The 16,261-nt window shown below is 46.4% G+C and overlaps 1 protein-coding gene across 1 annotated transcript in view; it reads left to right on the top strand.

Moving 5' to 3' along the window:
* The first annotated feature begins 793 nt into the window (after positions 1-793).
* The window catches only part of ZNF488 (zinc finger protein 488), a 35,621-nt gene continuing 20,153 nt past the window's right edge, over positions 794-16,261 (top strand). Inside the window, exon 1 of the mRNA XM_024210372.1 lies at positions 794-897. The gene's annotated coding sequence lies outside the window, so the exon portion shown is untranslated. The remainder of the gene's footprint in view (positions 898-16,261) is intronic.

Here is a 16,261-nt window from a genome sequence, read left to right as displayed (position 1 = left end):
GGGTCATGGGGATGGGGGGGGCAACGCGGCAGGAGGAGGCTGGGAGCACGGCAGAGCATAGGCAGTGGGGAAGATGGAAACCACAGATGGGGGTAGGAAGAGATTTAGGGAAGCAGAAGATGGGACCTGTGGGGCACGGGGGGCGAGGTGGGAGGGGGATTTGCCCTGGGAGTGGGTAGGGTGACCAGACAGCAAATGTGAAAAATCGGGACTGGGGTGGGGGGTAATGGGAGCCTATATAAGAAAAAGACCCCAAAATCGGGACTGTCCCTATAAAATTGGGACATCTGGTCACCCTATGAGTGGGGAGGTGGGGACCATGGGGAGGGTGGGCGATGTGCCGGGGGAAAGCAGGTGGGAACAGGGGGAAAGTGAGGTGTGTGCCTGGGGGCGGGGCTGTGCCGTGCCGTGTGTGTGTGTACAGGGGAGTGTAGTGCAGGGGGCGGATGCAGCGAAGGGAGGGGGCGAAGGTGTGTGCCGTAGGGGGGCGGGTGCAGGGGACTTGTGGGTGGAGCTGTGTCGTGGGGGGCGGTCCCAGGAGGGAGGGGGAGCAGGTGGTGTGCAGTAGGAGGGGCGGGTGCAGGAGAGAGGGGCCGGAACCAGGGCGGGCGCAGGGGCGGGCAGGGCTGGTGCTGTCACGCCGCTGAGTGCCGCCAGCCCGGCGCAGGGCGAGCGAGGGGCAGGCACCGCAGGCTGGAGCCGCCGCCCGGAGCGCACGGCGCTGGCTCTGGCCCCTCGCCCGGCAGCCCCGCTCCACCCAGCTCCCCCAGGCGCGCTGCGGGCCGGGGCCGTGGGGCTCCCCGCTCCGGCTGGGACTGCAGCCGGGATGCGCTGCTGAGTGGCAGCCCTGCGAGGGCAGCGCCTGCCCGCTCCCCCTCGGAACGGCAGCGGCAGCCGGTAAGCGAGCGGCCGGAGGGGGCAGATGGGCGGGCGGCAGCCCCCGGCCAGGCGCTGCGCTCCGGGCTCCCCGCGGGGCATGGCGGCGTGTGTCCGTGCCTGGCGGGGTCCGCGGGGGTCCGGGTCCCTTCCCGCGACCACCCGCTGGCAGTGCCCCATGGGATGGGCGGCTTAGGGCGCGTGCGAAGCAGCTGCCCAGCAGGCGAGCGGCAGGGATCAGCCTCCGGAGCCTGCCCCTGGGACACCTGGCCGGGGGTGGTCTCACTCGCTGCCGGCGCTGGAGGGGGCAGCTGGCTGGGGCTCGCATGGCTGGAGGCAGCGTCCCGGCTGAGCAGCCAGAGCATCAGGGAATCTAGGGCGAACTCCCCCCGCACCTGGGACTGCGGGATCAGGAGGGGTTTGGTGCCGCTTCCTTGAGGGACTGACCCTGGTCTTCCAGGAGGGTTGGGAAGGGCTGTGTGCAGCGTGTGAACGAGCCCTGCCTCCCTGCACTGAGCAGGGGCAGGGAAGGAAAGGGCCAGAGGGCTGCTCTTCTGAAGCATTCCTGGACCCAGACTTTTCCCCTCGCTTGGCCTTTCCTTGGAATTGCCCGTTTAAGTCATCTAAGGAAAGAGTGTGTGTGTGTGTGGGGGGGGAACTCCCTGCATTTCAGATAAGATCTCAACAGGGGCCGATGTGTGTGACTTGTGGGGAGCAGGGGAAATGATCAGAGAAGGACGATCAACTTAGCTCACCTCCCTTACACTTGGGAGTGTTTTTTTCAGAGCTTCGTGCTTCTTTTATAGCACATCTCTCTGTGCAAACAAGATCTCCTCTCGCAGGGCAGAAAGAAGACACTTTGGGAAAGTTACCCACAAAGACAGCCTATCTTAACTCCCTCCCTCCATGAATCTTTAGCCAACTCTCATTCTCTCTCGCCCCCACCCCGCAGCAGGCTGACAGTTTTCTAGTCGAGCCGTTTAAGTAATCATTTCCCCTTGTTTTTTCTTGTCACCCTTAGGACCACAATAGCTCATCAAACACTATCTGGAGACCTTCAAAACAAAAGGATCATGGTTTAGACACTTGTATCTAGGGACTAATTGCCATTTAATATTGGTGAACTTTCTTTGGCATAGGCTTCAGAGTGGTAGCATGTTAGTCTGTATCAGCAAAAACAACAAGGGGTCCTTGTGGATGGGGGTTGCTTTACCAAGTGTGAGGTCAGTCTAACGAGATAAATCTCTTACCACTTCAAAAGTTATTTTTCCTCCCTTGGTATCCTGCTGTTAATTGATTTATCTTGTTAGACTGACCTCACACTTGGTAAAGCAACCCCCAGCCTTTCATGTATTTATACCTGCTCCTGTATTTTTCACTTCATGCATCGGATGAAGTGTGTTCTAGCCCACGAAAGCTTATGCCCAAATAAATTTGTTAGTCTGTGAGGTGCTACAAGGACTCCTTGTCGTTTTCTTTGGCATAGGTCAACAATACTTCCTATTAAATCTGATTCAATCCATTTAGCAAAAATCTCTTGTCCAACTAAATAAGAATCTGTTTCCATTGTCAATTAAAAAAACCCATTAAATCTGCTAATCCTTCCATGGAAGAGTTTACTTGGTAGAAAAGAGTGTGGTATGGGTGTTTGAAACATTTGAATAATATCTTCTGTTATCAAACATGCACTGCTTGAAATGGCAGGTTTCAGAGTAGCAGCCGTGTTAGTCTGTATCCGCAAAAAGAACAGGAGTACTTGTGGCACCTTAGAGACTAACAAATTTATTAGAGCATAAGCTTTCGTGGGCTACAACCCACTTCTTCGGATGCTTGAAATGGATGTCAATAGACATTTGATGGAGGGAATTTAAAGCTGATTCTTACTGTCTCAGTTGTCAAAAAAAAAATCAGTTACAATTGTAGTTAATGCAGTATTTGAATATGAGCTATCACTCAGGAAATATCCCTTATGTTCAGTCTTTTTTTCATAAAAATTGCTAAATATGGTGCTTGACAGCTTTGTCACCATTTAATAAAGATAATTGGTACCAGAGAAGGCGAGAGCGGGAGAGAGATTTTTCTCTAGGCAATATGAAGACTGTGAGAATAATATTGAGATTTTTTTGGTCAGTCTTTTGTGTGTGCAACTAAATCAAATTAAAAAACTGGATCATTAAGAGAAAATAGATTGGATTTAAGTGACTTACAGTATTTCAAGGCAATTAATATATGTTGCAAAATGGAACCAAAATCCTATAGAAAAAGAGGATTGAGCATTATTGCTATTACATGAATGCAAAGTCAAAATATACACTATTCTGCTAATTGAATGTAATATATTTTAAAAAGAGACAAGGAAAACATTAATTTTTAAAGAAAATGGCTAGCTAAAATCTTAGCATATTATATGTAGATTTTTTTATGTTTGTAATTATACTTTTGTTAATACAAGTACAATTATGTCCCCATGACCCTGTGATACACTGCTTATTTTACAAGTTATTTAGAATATCATGAGGGAAAAAGCTAATGTTGTATCATAAGTTATTTTAAGTCATATTCATAGCTTCTTGCAAAGAAATCTTTCATAGGAAAATAAAAGTTGTGCATCATAGTAATTTAAACTCAATATTTATCTTGTTCACCAAATCTTCACATTACATAGTAGTATTCACCTCAACCATCGCTTCAGACACCTAAAAGTGAGTGATGTTAGCTTTCAGATATCCCCCATCATAATCAGAAAACGAGAATCATTTATAATATTCAAAGTACATATGTATGCTAAGGATATAATACCTATGTATAGAACTTTCAAAAAGGAACAGATGCACAGCCAGCCCAATATTAATCCTGGTATCTTTGGTAGCTCTTGGTTATTAAAAATATTGTTCAACACAAATGTGGCTTAAAAATCTTGTAAACTGATAGGATGAAATTCCTTTTCATGTAAAAAAAAAAAGATGATTATAAAGTGGATTATAATTGCATGAATAGTGAAAGGAAATGATTTGTGAACATTTTCACCAGTTACAAATTTTGGTTGAATCTAATCTTGTTAGCACCATTTTTGTTCATTTTTTTCTCTGAATATTCATGAAACTGATTTTTGTTTGTGTGCATCTAGCTATTCATAGATTCCAAGGCTAGAAGGAACCATTGTGATTCTAGTCTGACATCCTGTATAAGGCGGGCAAGAGAAGTTCCCCAAAATAATTCCTAGAACAGACTAGATCTTTTAGAAAAATGCCCAATCTTGATTTAAAAATTGTCAGCGATAATCCTCCACCACCGTTGGTAAATTGTTCCAATGATTAATTACTCTCACTATTAAAAATGTACATCTTCGTTCCAGTCTGTTTGTCTAGTGAGTGAACGTACTTATCTGTGTGAGAGCAAGGATCTTGGTCCTGGAATGAAGCGCTCACCTTGCCTGCCCAGTATATACTTATTGTATTTGTTTGGGAGCAGGAGAATGAGAAAATCAGTGATCTTTTTCATGCAAACAGCTGAGCAATCCCTCAGCATGAGTAGCAATGAGAGGGGGAGTAGGGTGGGTGGTGGCAGGATTCGCAAACAGCAGACAGGTCCTTTTCCTGAAGACACTCTGCGCTTGTTCCTGGTACTACCCATATATATGGGCCAGTTAGACAGAGGAGAGTCAATGTTTGAGGAAAACCACTCTGTGGAATCGTGCAGATGGTCCTGGGACCATACAGTCATCTGCCTGATAGAATGCAAGCTACAAATAATGGTGGTGCATAGTAGTGAATTCACTCTGTGCAGCTGGCAAGTATACAAAGTGACTTGTGTTGCTGTATGTAGCTTTCCAAACTATGCTGGCCAGAGCCCTGGGACTCTCAATTAAGTGACTTAAGGAACTGTCTGTAACTTTCTCTCTCCCTCACCCCCTCCCCTCTCTCTGCCTGGGAATAAATCAAGGCTCTAGCTTTCTCTCTCCCTCAGCCAGAGAACTCCATAATTTTAAAAGCTAAGGTCCATGTATTTAGCCAGATTTTTTTTTTCATGTAAGAGGGGACAGAAAATATTTAAAATGCTAACAGACAATTCTTAGACCTGCTGTTTCCCCTCCCCGAGTGATCCAGCACCCCAAAGATGTAGTCAGGCAGTTGTGTTCATAAAGGTCGGGTTATCCCAGCTTAACAGGGTAACCAGAAACCAGACCAGGCAACTGAGGTGGCCAGGCACAGAGCTCAAATATTGAATTTCAGATACTCTGGACTACTTGCTTTGAATAGTTTGCAAACCACCAGAGACTCAAATACGTGCACAAAAAGCCTTCATCCTACACTTAGAAATAACAAACCAATTCATAAAATTCAAGATCTGTTAATAGACAATTCATGAAGGGTAACACTCAGCCTCATGCATGGGGCCAGCACAAAGCCAATGTGAAATCCCAGTTAAGCTCTATTTTGAGGTCTTAGGTGGTGCATAGGCCTTGGAATGAAAAGGGCCAAACCCAGTGAATAAATTGTTCCCATTTAATAGTTCAGTCAGCTCTAGCAGTAGTTGGCGGTCGGGGAAGAGACAACCATTCTGTACGCTGTGCTGGGTCAGTAAAATTCACTCTTTAAAAAGGCTGACCCTCTTTTTAAACCATGTAAAGATTCTACCTGGAGTTTTCTAAGGAACCAGAGGAAGTTAGGTGCCCAATTCCATTTGAAAGCCAATTGGAGTTGGGTGCCTCGCTCCTTAGGCTCTTTTCAAATCCCAGCCTTTCGAATTTATGGGCACGTTTCACTATTTGTACAGCGTCACAGGCAGTTCACCCAGGCGCACGTCGGTGCTGAGTCTCAGAAACGTCACTTCTGCGCTTCAGTGTGGGAGTTGCCCAGGTCTGATTCAGCAGATGAAATTGCTCCCTTGCGGTGATCCATGAGATCACCTTCATACTCTGCTCCAGGGTGGCGGCCCCTGCACCCTTTCCTGGGGAGATTCCACTTGACTGTGGGTCACTGTGCTGGGTATCTAGCCGAGATCTGATGGTTCATCCTAATCCAACTGCCTGTATGGTGTGTACTGCGGCATACGGGGAATGGAGACAGACTAAAAAGTGTGGGGGGTCTACAATCCTCAGTTGCTCCAGGGCTGGATGTTGATGACATTATAGCTCTAAAAAAGTCTGAACCCCCCGAGGCTTGGAGATGTTTGGATCTGGAATAAGAGATCCAGACTGGATCCCATCCCCTCCAAACAGGCCAATTTCTGTCCAGTCAATTTCCATTCCCGAGGTTCTGAAGTGCAAACTGGGCCCCTACTCAAAGCCTTCCATGTCTCACCTGGCTGCGCCAGCCAGCTGCTACCTCCACTGCCTTTTTTAGGGAAGCTGCCAGGTGAGTGATGAGTGGTTGCAGCTGTGGAGACAGGAATAGTGGAGATCCCATGGGAACAGCTGTTCTCGTGAGCAGGGCTGGTTCAATCACATTTTGCTCCCCACCTGCCCCCAGAGGGGATTATCACATAGGCAAACTAGGGACATGCCTAGGCCCCAAATGCGTGTGGGGAGAAGGGGGGGGCGCGTCTGGGACCCAACAAACAATACAGTCACCACAGCTGGGCTGGCCATGCTGTGGATCTGCCAGGACTGTCTGCTCATCAGGGCACTTCTCACCATGATGGGGACATAAAAGAGGCCCACTGAAGTCAATGGAAAGACTTCAATTGACTCTAATGTGATTTGGGTCAGGCCGAAAGATTGGATTCTAAGGGTAGGATTAGGATTCACACCTGTGCAATGGGGCCAACAAAAACAGACACAGCACTCAAATCCCACTTAGCTCTATTGTGGATTTAACATGCCAGGGCACAGGCCTTTAGCTGGGTGGTGGCAAAATGGAATGTATTGCCAGTACATTTAAGTATAGAGGAATAATTTAAAAGGCTGAGAAATGAAGATTCCACTACATAAAGTGCTTTCCTGGCCTTGCTTAGAACATCAGGTGCAGGGCTCGGCTGATAAAGAACCACCAGGCCCTGGAGAAAGTCCGGAGCACACAGAAGAATGATTAGGGTGAGACAGCGAGGTTGTACGTACTTTGGGACATATGCTGCCAATGGTTTTTAAGCATAAATTCCAATTTATATCAATGGGGAGTTATGCTTAAAAACTGATGGCACAATATGTACCCATTTACTTCAATGCTACTGCATGGCAAATAAAGTTGAGGGTCAAGTAGTTTAGACCCAAATTTAAGGATTTGCTACAAGTTTTTATAAAATCTACAGTAAATAAGTTTTCATGATTCTCCCCCTCCCCGTAAATGTTAATGGGAACAGTAGAGCTGTTTGAAACATTTGGCCAACTTTTTTTCTCATCAGAAAATGTGATATAGTTGAAATTGAAATTTTCTACAGGAAAATGTTGATGAAATTTTTAATGTTTCTGTCAGGAAAATATAAATGAAAAATTTTGTTTCAGATCAATATTGACAGAGTCATTTTAAGTCAAAATATCAATTCAAAATGAAAGACACAGGTGGGGTGGGGGTGGTAATATCTTTTATTGGACCAACTTCTGTTGGTGAGAAAGACAAGCTTTCGAGCGACAAACAGCTCTTCTCCAGGTCTGGGAAAGGTACTCAGAGGGCATGACTACACTGCAGTTAGACATCTCTGGCTGGCCTGTGTCAGCTGACGCAAACTCATGGAGTTCGGACTGCCAGGCTGTTTAGCTGCAGTGTAGACTTTCAGGCTCAGGCAGAGGCCCGAGCTCTAGGACCCTGCGAGGTGGGAGGTTCCCAGAGCTCAGACTGCAGCCCCAGCTTGGAAGTCTACATTGCAATGAAACAGCCCCGCAGCCCAAGTCAGCGAGCAGGGACCAGCCTCCGTTTTTTATTTGCAGTGTAGACACACTCAGAGTGTCACAGCTAAAAACAAGGTGGAACAGATTGTTAAGCATAAGGAGTTAACTTAACACATGTTGCAAGAGACCATTCAAGGGTAAAGTGTGCAGTTAATAACTTTACAATTGTAGTAGGACAATATTCTGGGACCAACAGCAGCACAAATTCAAAATGAATTCTTTTGTTTAATTGACATTTTGAAATGAAATATTTTGTTTTGAAATGTTAAAACATTTAGTTTGATTAATAAGGTCCACTATTTTAGACATTTCTAAATAGATTTTTTTTTCAGAACTTTTCATTCCATGAAAGTTTGATATTTCAAGTTTTTGTCCCAATTCAGGATGAAAACAAGTATCAACATTTCAGAGTTTCCTGTAGGACAGAAATTCCCTTTTCCAGCTAGCTTTTAAGAAATAGTTATTTGCATATAAACATTTCCCCCACAGTATTTGAAACAAATCTAGCAACACTCTATAAACAGAAGTCCCATTTTTGTTCACACATTATCTGCAAACAATCAAAATCATCTGATGAATCGGTGTGAATAATCGTTTTCAAAATGACTGCAGAAGGTGCAGCCAGTGTAAATATACGAGCAATAATTTATCCAGGATGACTTTGCTTTCCATTGCACCTTCTTGCAAACAAAATTTGCTCACCTGTTTATGAATGGGAATTAACGTGTTTGTGAATATCAGCAAAGTTAACTGGCAAGTTTCATCCTCAAGGATAAATTTAAATACTTGTGGCTGGATTTGTCCAATATTAGTTGGGATCATGGGTCACAGGGGCATTTCCTAGAGCTGGTTGAAAAAAAGGAAGAGAACTGAGAGTTTTCCTCCTCCAATTTCAATGAAATTTCTACACAGCTGGATGGAAAAAAGAAAGAAATGTTTGGGAAAACTTAGTAATATGCTTTCCGCCCCCTCTTTTTTGCTGAACTTTCAATCATCTTTGGCAGTTTCTGACCAGTTCTAGGGATTTATAATAATTTCTTTAATACAGCCACTGCTCATCCGGGCCCTAACAGTGCATGTTTCTTATAACAAGTTAATAAGCCACATTTCAGCAAAGCACTTTAAGCAACTTTAAACACGTGATCACCACTGTTTGAATTTCAGCGTGACTACTCATGGGCTTCAAGTTAAGCATGTGCTTAAGTGCTTCGGTGATTTGGAGTCTTAATTTATTACAGTGACAAAGTAACCAGTTAGATCAATCAGTTCACCTTTACCCTTTTTGTCAGCTTTCCAAATCCTGTTCTTTTCAATATTATTGTCCTCTAAGAGTTTTATTAGTGGTTAGAAAATGGGGGTAGCCAAGTGTTAACATCCGCTAACAAAAACAAAAAAATCAGGTGGCAGATTTTCATAGTTTTGTATATATTCAAACACAAACGCTCAGAAACCTGTTCCTTCCTATTTTAAATTTATGCTTACTAAAACCCCAATGTGAAGAGACAATTATATTAATTTATATGGAGCAGAGACTGCCTGTTACATACTATATATACACAAAACCTAAGCTTAAAAAATATTATCAAGGTTACACAGCCAAGAACTCAAACATTAGGCAATAATGGCACTTCCCATGCAATCTTAATTTGGAAAAAATCATACATAATCATGTAATTAAAGACTGCCTCATATTGCATATGCACAAGGGGGCTGAATTAAGGTTGCATACACAACTTTAATTCTGGTATTTGCTAACTTTTCAGCGTTTGACTGCTCAACCTTTAACATAGACTTGTGTGTGAGAGATCTTCTAGGTTTTTATAAAAGCAAACTTAAGACAGAATGTGGCATCATATTGACACCCACATGCATCATCAGCAAGGTTGAGACCTTTCAATCCACCACATAGACCTCTGCCACATGAGCTAACAAAGTAATTAGTAGCAGTAGTAGGTTGTCATCCTTTATGTGGACCAGCACTGGCAGAGGATAGGACATTTTGCCCGTGGGTTTCACAGATATTTGCTGACAGCAGAAGAATGGTGAGACTCAGGGCAGATCTCCACTACCATTTAAGTCGATCTAACTTACGTTGCTCAGGGTGTGAAAAAGCTCCCCCCCACCCCGAGTGATGCAAGTTCTGTGCTGTCTACACTGGCGCTGTGTCAGTGGGAGATGCTCTCCCGCTGACATAGCTTCTGCGTCTTGCCAAGGTGGAGTAATTATGCCGGTGGGAGAGCCCTGTCATATCGGCATAGAGCGTCTTCACCAGACATGCTACTCCCTCTGACCCCACTGCAGATGTGGCTCTTGTCCCATCCACTTTCAAATCAGGCAGCTCCTTCCTCTGCATTGCTGGGCCCAGCAGAGGGGTCATTAAGAGCGGAGGAGAGCCAGCCTCCCTGTTCTCTGTTCAGGTGCATGACCCTGTACTCAGCAAGGCCCTCAGCAGCCCAGAACTGCAATTGCAGCCCTCTGCTGGAGCATGCCCAGTGCAGATGGAATCTTAGGGGAATTTACCTACTAAAATCTACTAAGTCTATTGAGCATGTGAAAACTACATTTCCCCCCTCCCCCAGGCTTGTAACTCGGCCAAATTTGGGCAGACATTCACAGTGACAGCAAAAGGCCCAGCCCTGACACAAATGTCGCCTTCTACCAAATGTCAGGTCCCTGTTCCAAAGTACAGGGATGCTAGAGCCTTTCAAAGAAAAAGTCACCAGAAGATTATAGCATGGGTGAAACAATGTATTTTTCCTTAGCTTCATTTTTGGCAACAGCGGAACCATTTTGGCTGAAGTTATCCAAAACAATTCAGCCTGAGGTAGACACCTGGCATGGAAAACTTCAGCCCAAATGGTTAAAGTTTGAAAAAGTTATAAGCAACTGAAAACGGGGTCTTATAATGGGAAGCGTCGAGCAAACTTGGTGGTGCTATCAGCCCTGCCTATAATAAATAAGTAAACTGCTCCTATTCTCTTTTTCATGGTGACAAGTCCTATGAGGGCCGAGGATGGGGGAGCGCCCGTTAGGATTGCCTCTGGCTTGCTATTTTACTAAGCCCACAAATGAAATGTAGGAAGTCAGGCTGTTTCCAAGAGCTAGTAGCGACATCTTAAGGCCAAACACTGGAAAGTCAGGGATCTAGAAAATGAATTCACTATTTTGTTTTTTCCCTTTTCGGGGGGGAAAAAAAAGTGTTTGCTCTCATCTCTCAGGGAACAACCTGAAAAATTCCAGGCCCCCCCCCCAAGATGTTCTCCTAGCAAATGGGAGTAAATGAAATGCAAGAACTGGGAAGTGTAGACATTTACAAGAGAGAAAAAATATCTGCACTAGTGTTCTGCCTTGGGAGAGGGGCTGGCCTACCTGGTTTGGGATCTAAATTATGAGAGAAGTCAAGAAAATATGATGACTTTAAAATGTTTCAGTGACAGGGCTATGACTTAACACAGACAAATTGTTCTTGGTCTTCATATGAAATCATTTCCCCTCCAACTGAGCCTAGCATTAGAAAAAACATCAAGCAAAACCAAAAACCAGTAGATTGCGAGTTTGCTTTTGATCTGTGCAAAGGACCGAAAATCAGGGGGAAGCAGTTGACTTCCCAGCTCTAGGTTGGGTTTCAAATCTTGGATTCCATTCCCAGTTCTGCCACTGACTCTCTGGGAAATCCTGGGCAAGTCACGACCCCCTCAGTTTCCCCCACCTGTAAAATGGGAGTGGTAATGCTGATCTATTCCATAGGGCTGTAGTGGGTCTTAAGTAATTGCCTGGAAAGTTCAATGAGATCTTTGCATGAAATTTCCCTTGCAAACCAAAGTATTGTCTAGTTCTGGGCTTAACATTTTGTCTTCTCTTCTGTCCTTTTCTCTCCTTCTCAAAGGAGATCTGCCAACTTCTCCTGCTCCCTGAACACTTCAAATGTAACCCACACCCGCTCCATGTGGTGCTCTGTCTCTCGAAGGCCAAAAGTGGGCAGCAAGTTGGAGGGCCAAATTCTCCTCTGTCACACATCAGATTTACACTGGTTTAATTTCCACTGATTTCAGTGGAGTTACTCTGTTTACACCACTGCTAACACAGAACAGAACTTGGCCTAGTGGTTGCGATCATTGCCTTTCCTTGTTTGCAGGCTACGTTCATCCCCTCACTGTTGAGAGAAAGCAAGGAAGTCATGGAAACAAGACTGGCTGTAGATCACTGAGTGAAATTTACCTCTGGTGTAAATACAGCAGTGGAAATACTTAATGGGCCAAATCTATCCCCAGTGTCTGCCAGCCACTTGACTGTGTGTTGTCATCTTTCACAACAGAAGTGAGGTCAGGTCTGGAACCAGAGGTGAGTCCTCTAAGGAAAACCCAGAGTGTTGCCGAAAGTGGTGTTGGTAATTCAGGATCAGATCTGTGGTTCCATTCCAGCTCCTTTGCTGAGAACTCCCCCAGCACCAGTGGGCTCTCAGCTGGCATAGCCAGCCCTTGTGCCACCTCTCCCTACACTTTGGATCTGGTATAGGGTGCATGTGGGGGGCATGGCTATAGCATACTGCACTCTGGCTATGCTCAGCTAGTGCATGGGCCCTCTACGGACCGTGGCTAGCTGGTAGAAGTTGGAGTAACCCATAGGTGCAGATCCTCCCTGAGAATCAGGGAGCCATCAATGACTCCCAGACAGCCCCAACCCTGCTGTGTTCAGCAGGATAATCTGGGACTCTTCCATAGAGTGTGTGCAGTCGCTCCCCTGGCCAAGTGCTTAAGACGCTGGCTTGTGGTTGGGGTTTTAGAATTGAGATTGTGACTCCTCCCTGTGACCATTAAAGCCCTGGTGTGCTCAGAAAGCCCTGGCAGTCAACCAGGTGGGCTGTGGAGGAAGCCCAAGGAGGCTGGCAGACTGCCAGGTGGGCTGTTTGGGAGCCTGAGAACCCAGGAGCCTGCCAGTGGGATGCCAGGGAGCTGGAGAGCCCAGGGAAGTGGGTGGGCAGGTGAACTGGCAGGAAAGCAGGCAGGTAGGTTGCTTGGCCGGTCAGCCTGCCCAGTTCCCATAGAAAATTTCAGTGGAATCGAGACGTTCCTGTGGAACATTTTGAATCAGCATTTTTTGATGTAGTTGTTCCATTCGAAAATTTTCAACCAGCTCGGCTGTTCAGTGCTGTTCCAGTTTCACCCCCTGGCAGTAGACGAAGCAATCCTGCATGCAGTTTGCACGTCCATTCTTGTCTGTAAATCCCTTTGGGGTGATTTATGATCAAAAGTGCCAAATCAATGTACAGTATTATTAATTTCCAGAGAGCTGATGTGTGCAGGGGCTCTGGTCCTGGGGTGCTGAGGGCAGTTAAGTGCTTAGATACAGGGCAACACAGTCAGGTGCTTTGACCTGGGCTCTGTTCCCGACTCTGCCACTCTGACTAGCTGTACAACCTCAGGCCAGCCACTTTGTCTGTATGCACCCCCACTCTCCTGTGTGTCCAATAGTGACACCCCCTTGTAAATCACTGCGGTCTGTGTGGAAAGTATTAGCTCCGTGACTGCCAGGTATAGTTTCATCCATGTCAAACGTGACTGTACTAGATCACCTCAGACTGCTCAGAGTAGCATCACCTGGGACACTCAGGGAACCTCAGATCCAGGGCAGACTGAGATGGCATAGCTGAAAGGCAGTTCCACTGAGTAGATACAGCCTGCGCTTGGCTCTGGGGGCTGGCCTCTGCCACACTTACTTACTGAGGAGTATCTTTCACTTACCCTGCTATAGCCCCACTGATTCCACTGAGGCTACTATGTCTTGTGAATGAGGGTAGCAGAACTGGACCCACAAGAAAGAAATAAAAGCTCCTGGGGGTGTGAGCAAGCAGCTGTCTTGGTCCTGCACCATCTATTTCATGCACCGTCTAGTGAAGAATTCACGAGGACGTCCCCAGATGCACACGCCATCGGGAGCTGCCTGGCTACAGGTACTGGCTGTTTGACAGATCTGTCAGTTATCTCCAAAATCAAGATGCAAAATCTATCACTCAGGGACATTACGCGGGGGTATCAGATACTCTCTGGGGGACAAGGAATCCATAAAGCAATGAGCCCCTATGCTCATCCACATGAAGAGCTTTCAACTGTGACATAGTATGGAGAGTACCCATCATTTAACAGGCAATCCAAGTCTAATGTGTTACTAATACCTTATCGATATTCATTTTGTCCTGCCAGTGGAGAAGCCCATGTGAAAGGAGAGCCCAGGGGAGTGGGAGCTGCTTATATAAAGAGGGCAAGGGGCTGGCAGGGTGCGGTCGCACCGGAGCTGTCTCTCCAGGAGGTGAGGGCATTCCCAATGGTGGCGTTTGAAACGAAACACGGCACTGGCGAGCTGGCAAGAGGCATGCCACAAGGTTCTGTAAACGTAATTGCTTCGAAGGGGGCATGGGTCAGGATTGCTGGGGAGACTGTGATTCATGCCTGCAGCAGGAGAAGTGGGGGCACAACAGGATCTAGTGCTGGTGCCTCTTTGGCCTGTGTGGGTCCTTGCAGGGTTGTTTCCTCCCCCCCACTGTCCAAGGGGGGGAGGAGCATCACCATGGCCTTAATAGAACTCATGGCCGGGCAGTTTGTCCTGCTATTCAGCCTCCAGGGGGAGCTCTGTGGGGGCACTGCATTCAAACACACCCTCTTGCAGCCCTGCAGGTACATTGTCCTTAGTGCCCTTTCAGCCAGCCAGCCAGACCTGCTTAGTTCAGAACATCTGTCCCTGGGGGTGGGGCTGGTTTATCAACTTTTTTACAGAGCTTCACTCATTGCTTACTTGCTCCAGTTCCCGCCCTCTCTAGGTCCATACAAAAGCGCTGATCGGTTTACTTGCCCTGTTCCTCCAGGAGCCAACTTGTGCCTCCAGCAATCCCTCTCCATGAGATGCCAGTCTCCAGCCTTCCTCCCTGGGGCTGGGTTATAATTCAGGCCAGCTACAGGGCCTTAGCCAACTTCTCCTTCAGCTAGTCCCTTTCCCCAATTAGTCCTCAGGCTCGGAGGGTTCAGCAGGAAGTCATCTCCTGCAGGTGTCTTTGATGCTCCGAGGTAGGAAGCAGCGTATATGCCTGCCCCCTTCTCCCAGCTCAGTGCTCTGCAAGGCTCCTAGCCCTGGGACCTTAAAGAAACAGGATCTGACTTTCTCCACAAGCTACTTATTTCCAGAACTGCTTCCTCTCCACCAATACCTCGTATTTCCTAGGTCTTTGATACATCAAAACCTCCCAGAATCTTAAAGGGCCATGCCATGTCACTGGGATGAGCTGACCCCTAAGCAGACTACCCCATCATAGGGAGGCAGTGTGGCCTAGTGGTTAGTTCCCTGCCCTGGGACTCAGCACACCTGGGAAAGTCCTTTCACCCTCTGTGCCTGTTTCCCCATCTGTAAAAGGGGCTAATGATACTGACCTTCTTTGTAAAGTGCTTTGAGATCTATTGATGACATGTGCTGTGTAGGAGGTGGATACTATCTATTATAATTTACCTCTCAATTTCATCTGGTGGCTGCTACTTGTATCCCTGGCTACCACCTTAGATAATTCTCCTTGATTTTTGGTGTCCATGCCATCAGCTATTTGGAGACTTAACATGCCACCTCTTGGCTGTCACTTCACTAAACAAGCCACATTGCCTTTCCTTATAAATCACTCCTACTGGCTGCCTGCTCAATTGTGTTCTTTCCTGAACTCCTTCCCATCTATCAATAGATCTGGCAATGCAGTATGTAGGTCTGAGCATAGTCAGAAAAAACTGTGTGCAGCTGTAGGCACTTCTGTACCAGAGGGACTTCACAGAAGGGCAAGCAGACTGATTTAAGGGCTGGAAGCTTTGGCTTCTGAGAAACTAATGATGAGAAGGAGATGTGTTTACCTTGGGCAAACAAAGAGTAAGGCAGACACTGATAATCATCAGCAAGTATTTGACAGGTGTAAGTGCCAGAAAGCGAGAGAGGAATAGTTCAGTATATTCTAACGGGGTATATCTGGCAATAATGGGATAGTAGTGAGCAAAGGGAAGGGATGGTTCAATATCAGGAAATAGCTCCCATGTAAAGAAGGTGGTGGTGGTCCCAGCATTTGAGTCAGCTAAGACTAGATTAGACAAAGCCATGGAGAACAAGATCTCTCTCTCTCTCCTGTGCTCATCACTGTACTGTCTGAACAACACACCTACTTTGGTTTCCAAGAGAAGTTAGGTGTTTGAATAGGGCTTCTTCTTCACTAATTATGACCCTTGCAAAGTGCTCAATTAATAATGATGGCGGCTTTCCTCAATCAGTATTCTCTATTGCTGAGGACACCAGGTTTGGATCAGGACCCAAATGAGGTTTAGGCTGGTTCAGAATTTGGGGTTGTGGCTGAACCAGTTCCAGGTTGAGGTTGAGGTTTGAGATTATTGCAAGCTCATGAGCTGTTCTAAGAAAATTCTGCTACCTTGAATGTTGGAAATTTTGAAAGATCAGGTGTCCCCTTTGGCTTTGGATCCAAACTCAAATCAGACCCACAGAGGTAGGTTCCGATCCAGGAATTTAATTTTGGTGGAAGGTTCG

This window comes from Terrapene carolina, unplaced genomic scaffold (assembly GCF_002925995.2).
Source record: "Terrapene carolina triunguis isolate 2854851 unplaced genomic scaffold, T_m_triunguis-2.0 Scaffold402, whole genome shotgun sequence".
NCBI lineage: Eukaryota > Metazoa > Chordata > Testudines > Emydidae > Terrapene > Terrapene triunguis.
The sequence above is the reverse complement of the archived record's forward strand: the minus strand, read 5'-3'. Positions and strand labels throughout refer to the sequence as shown.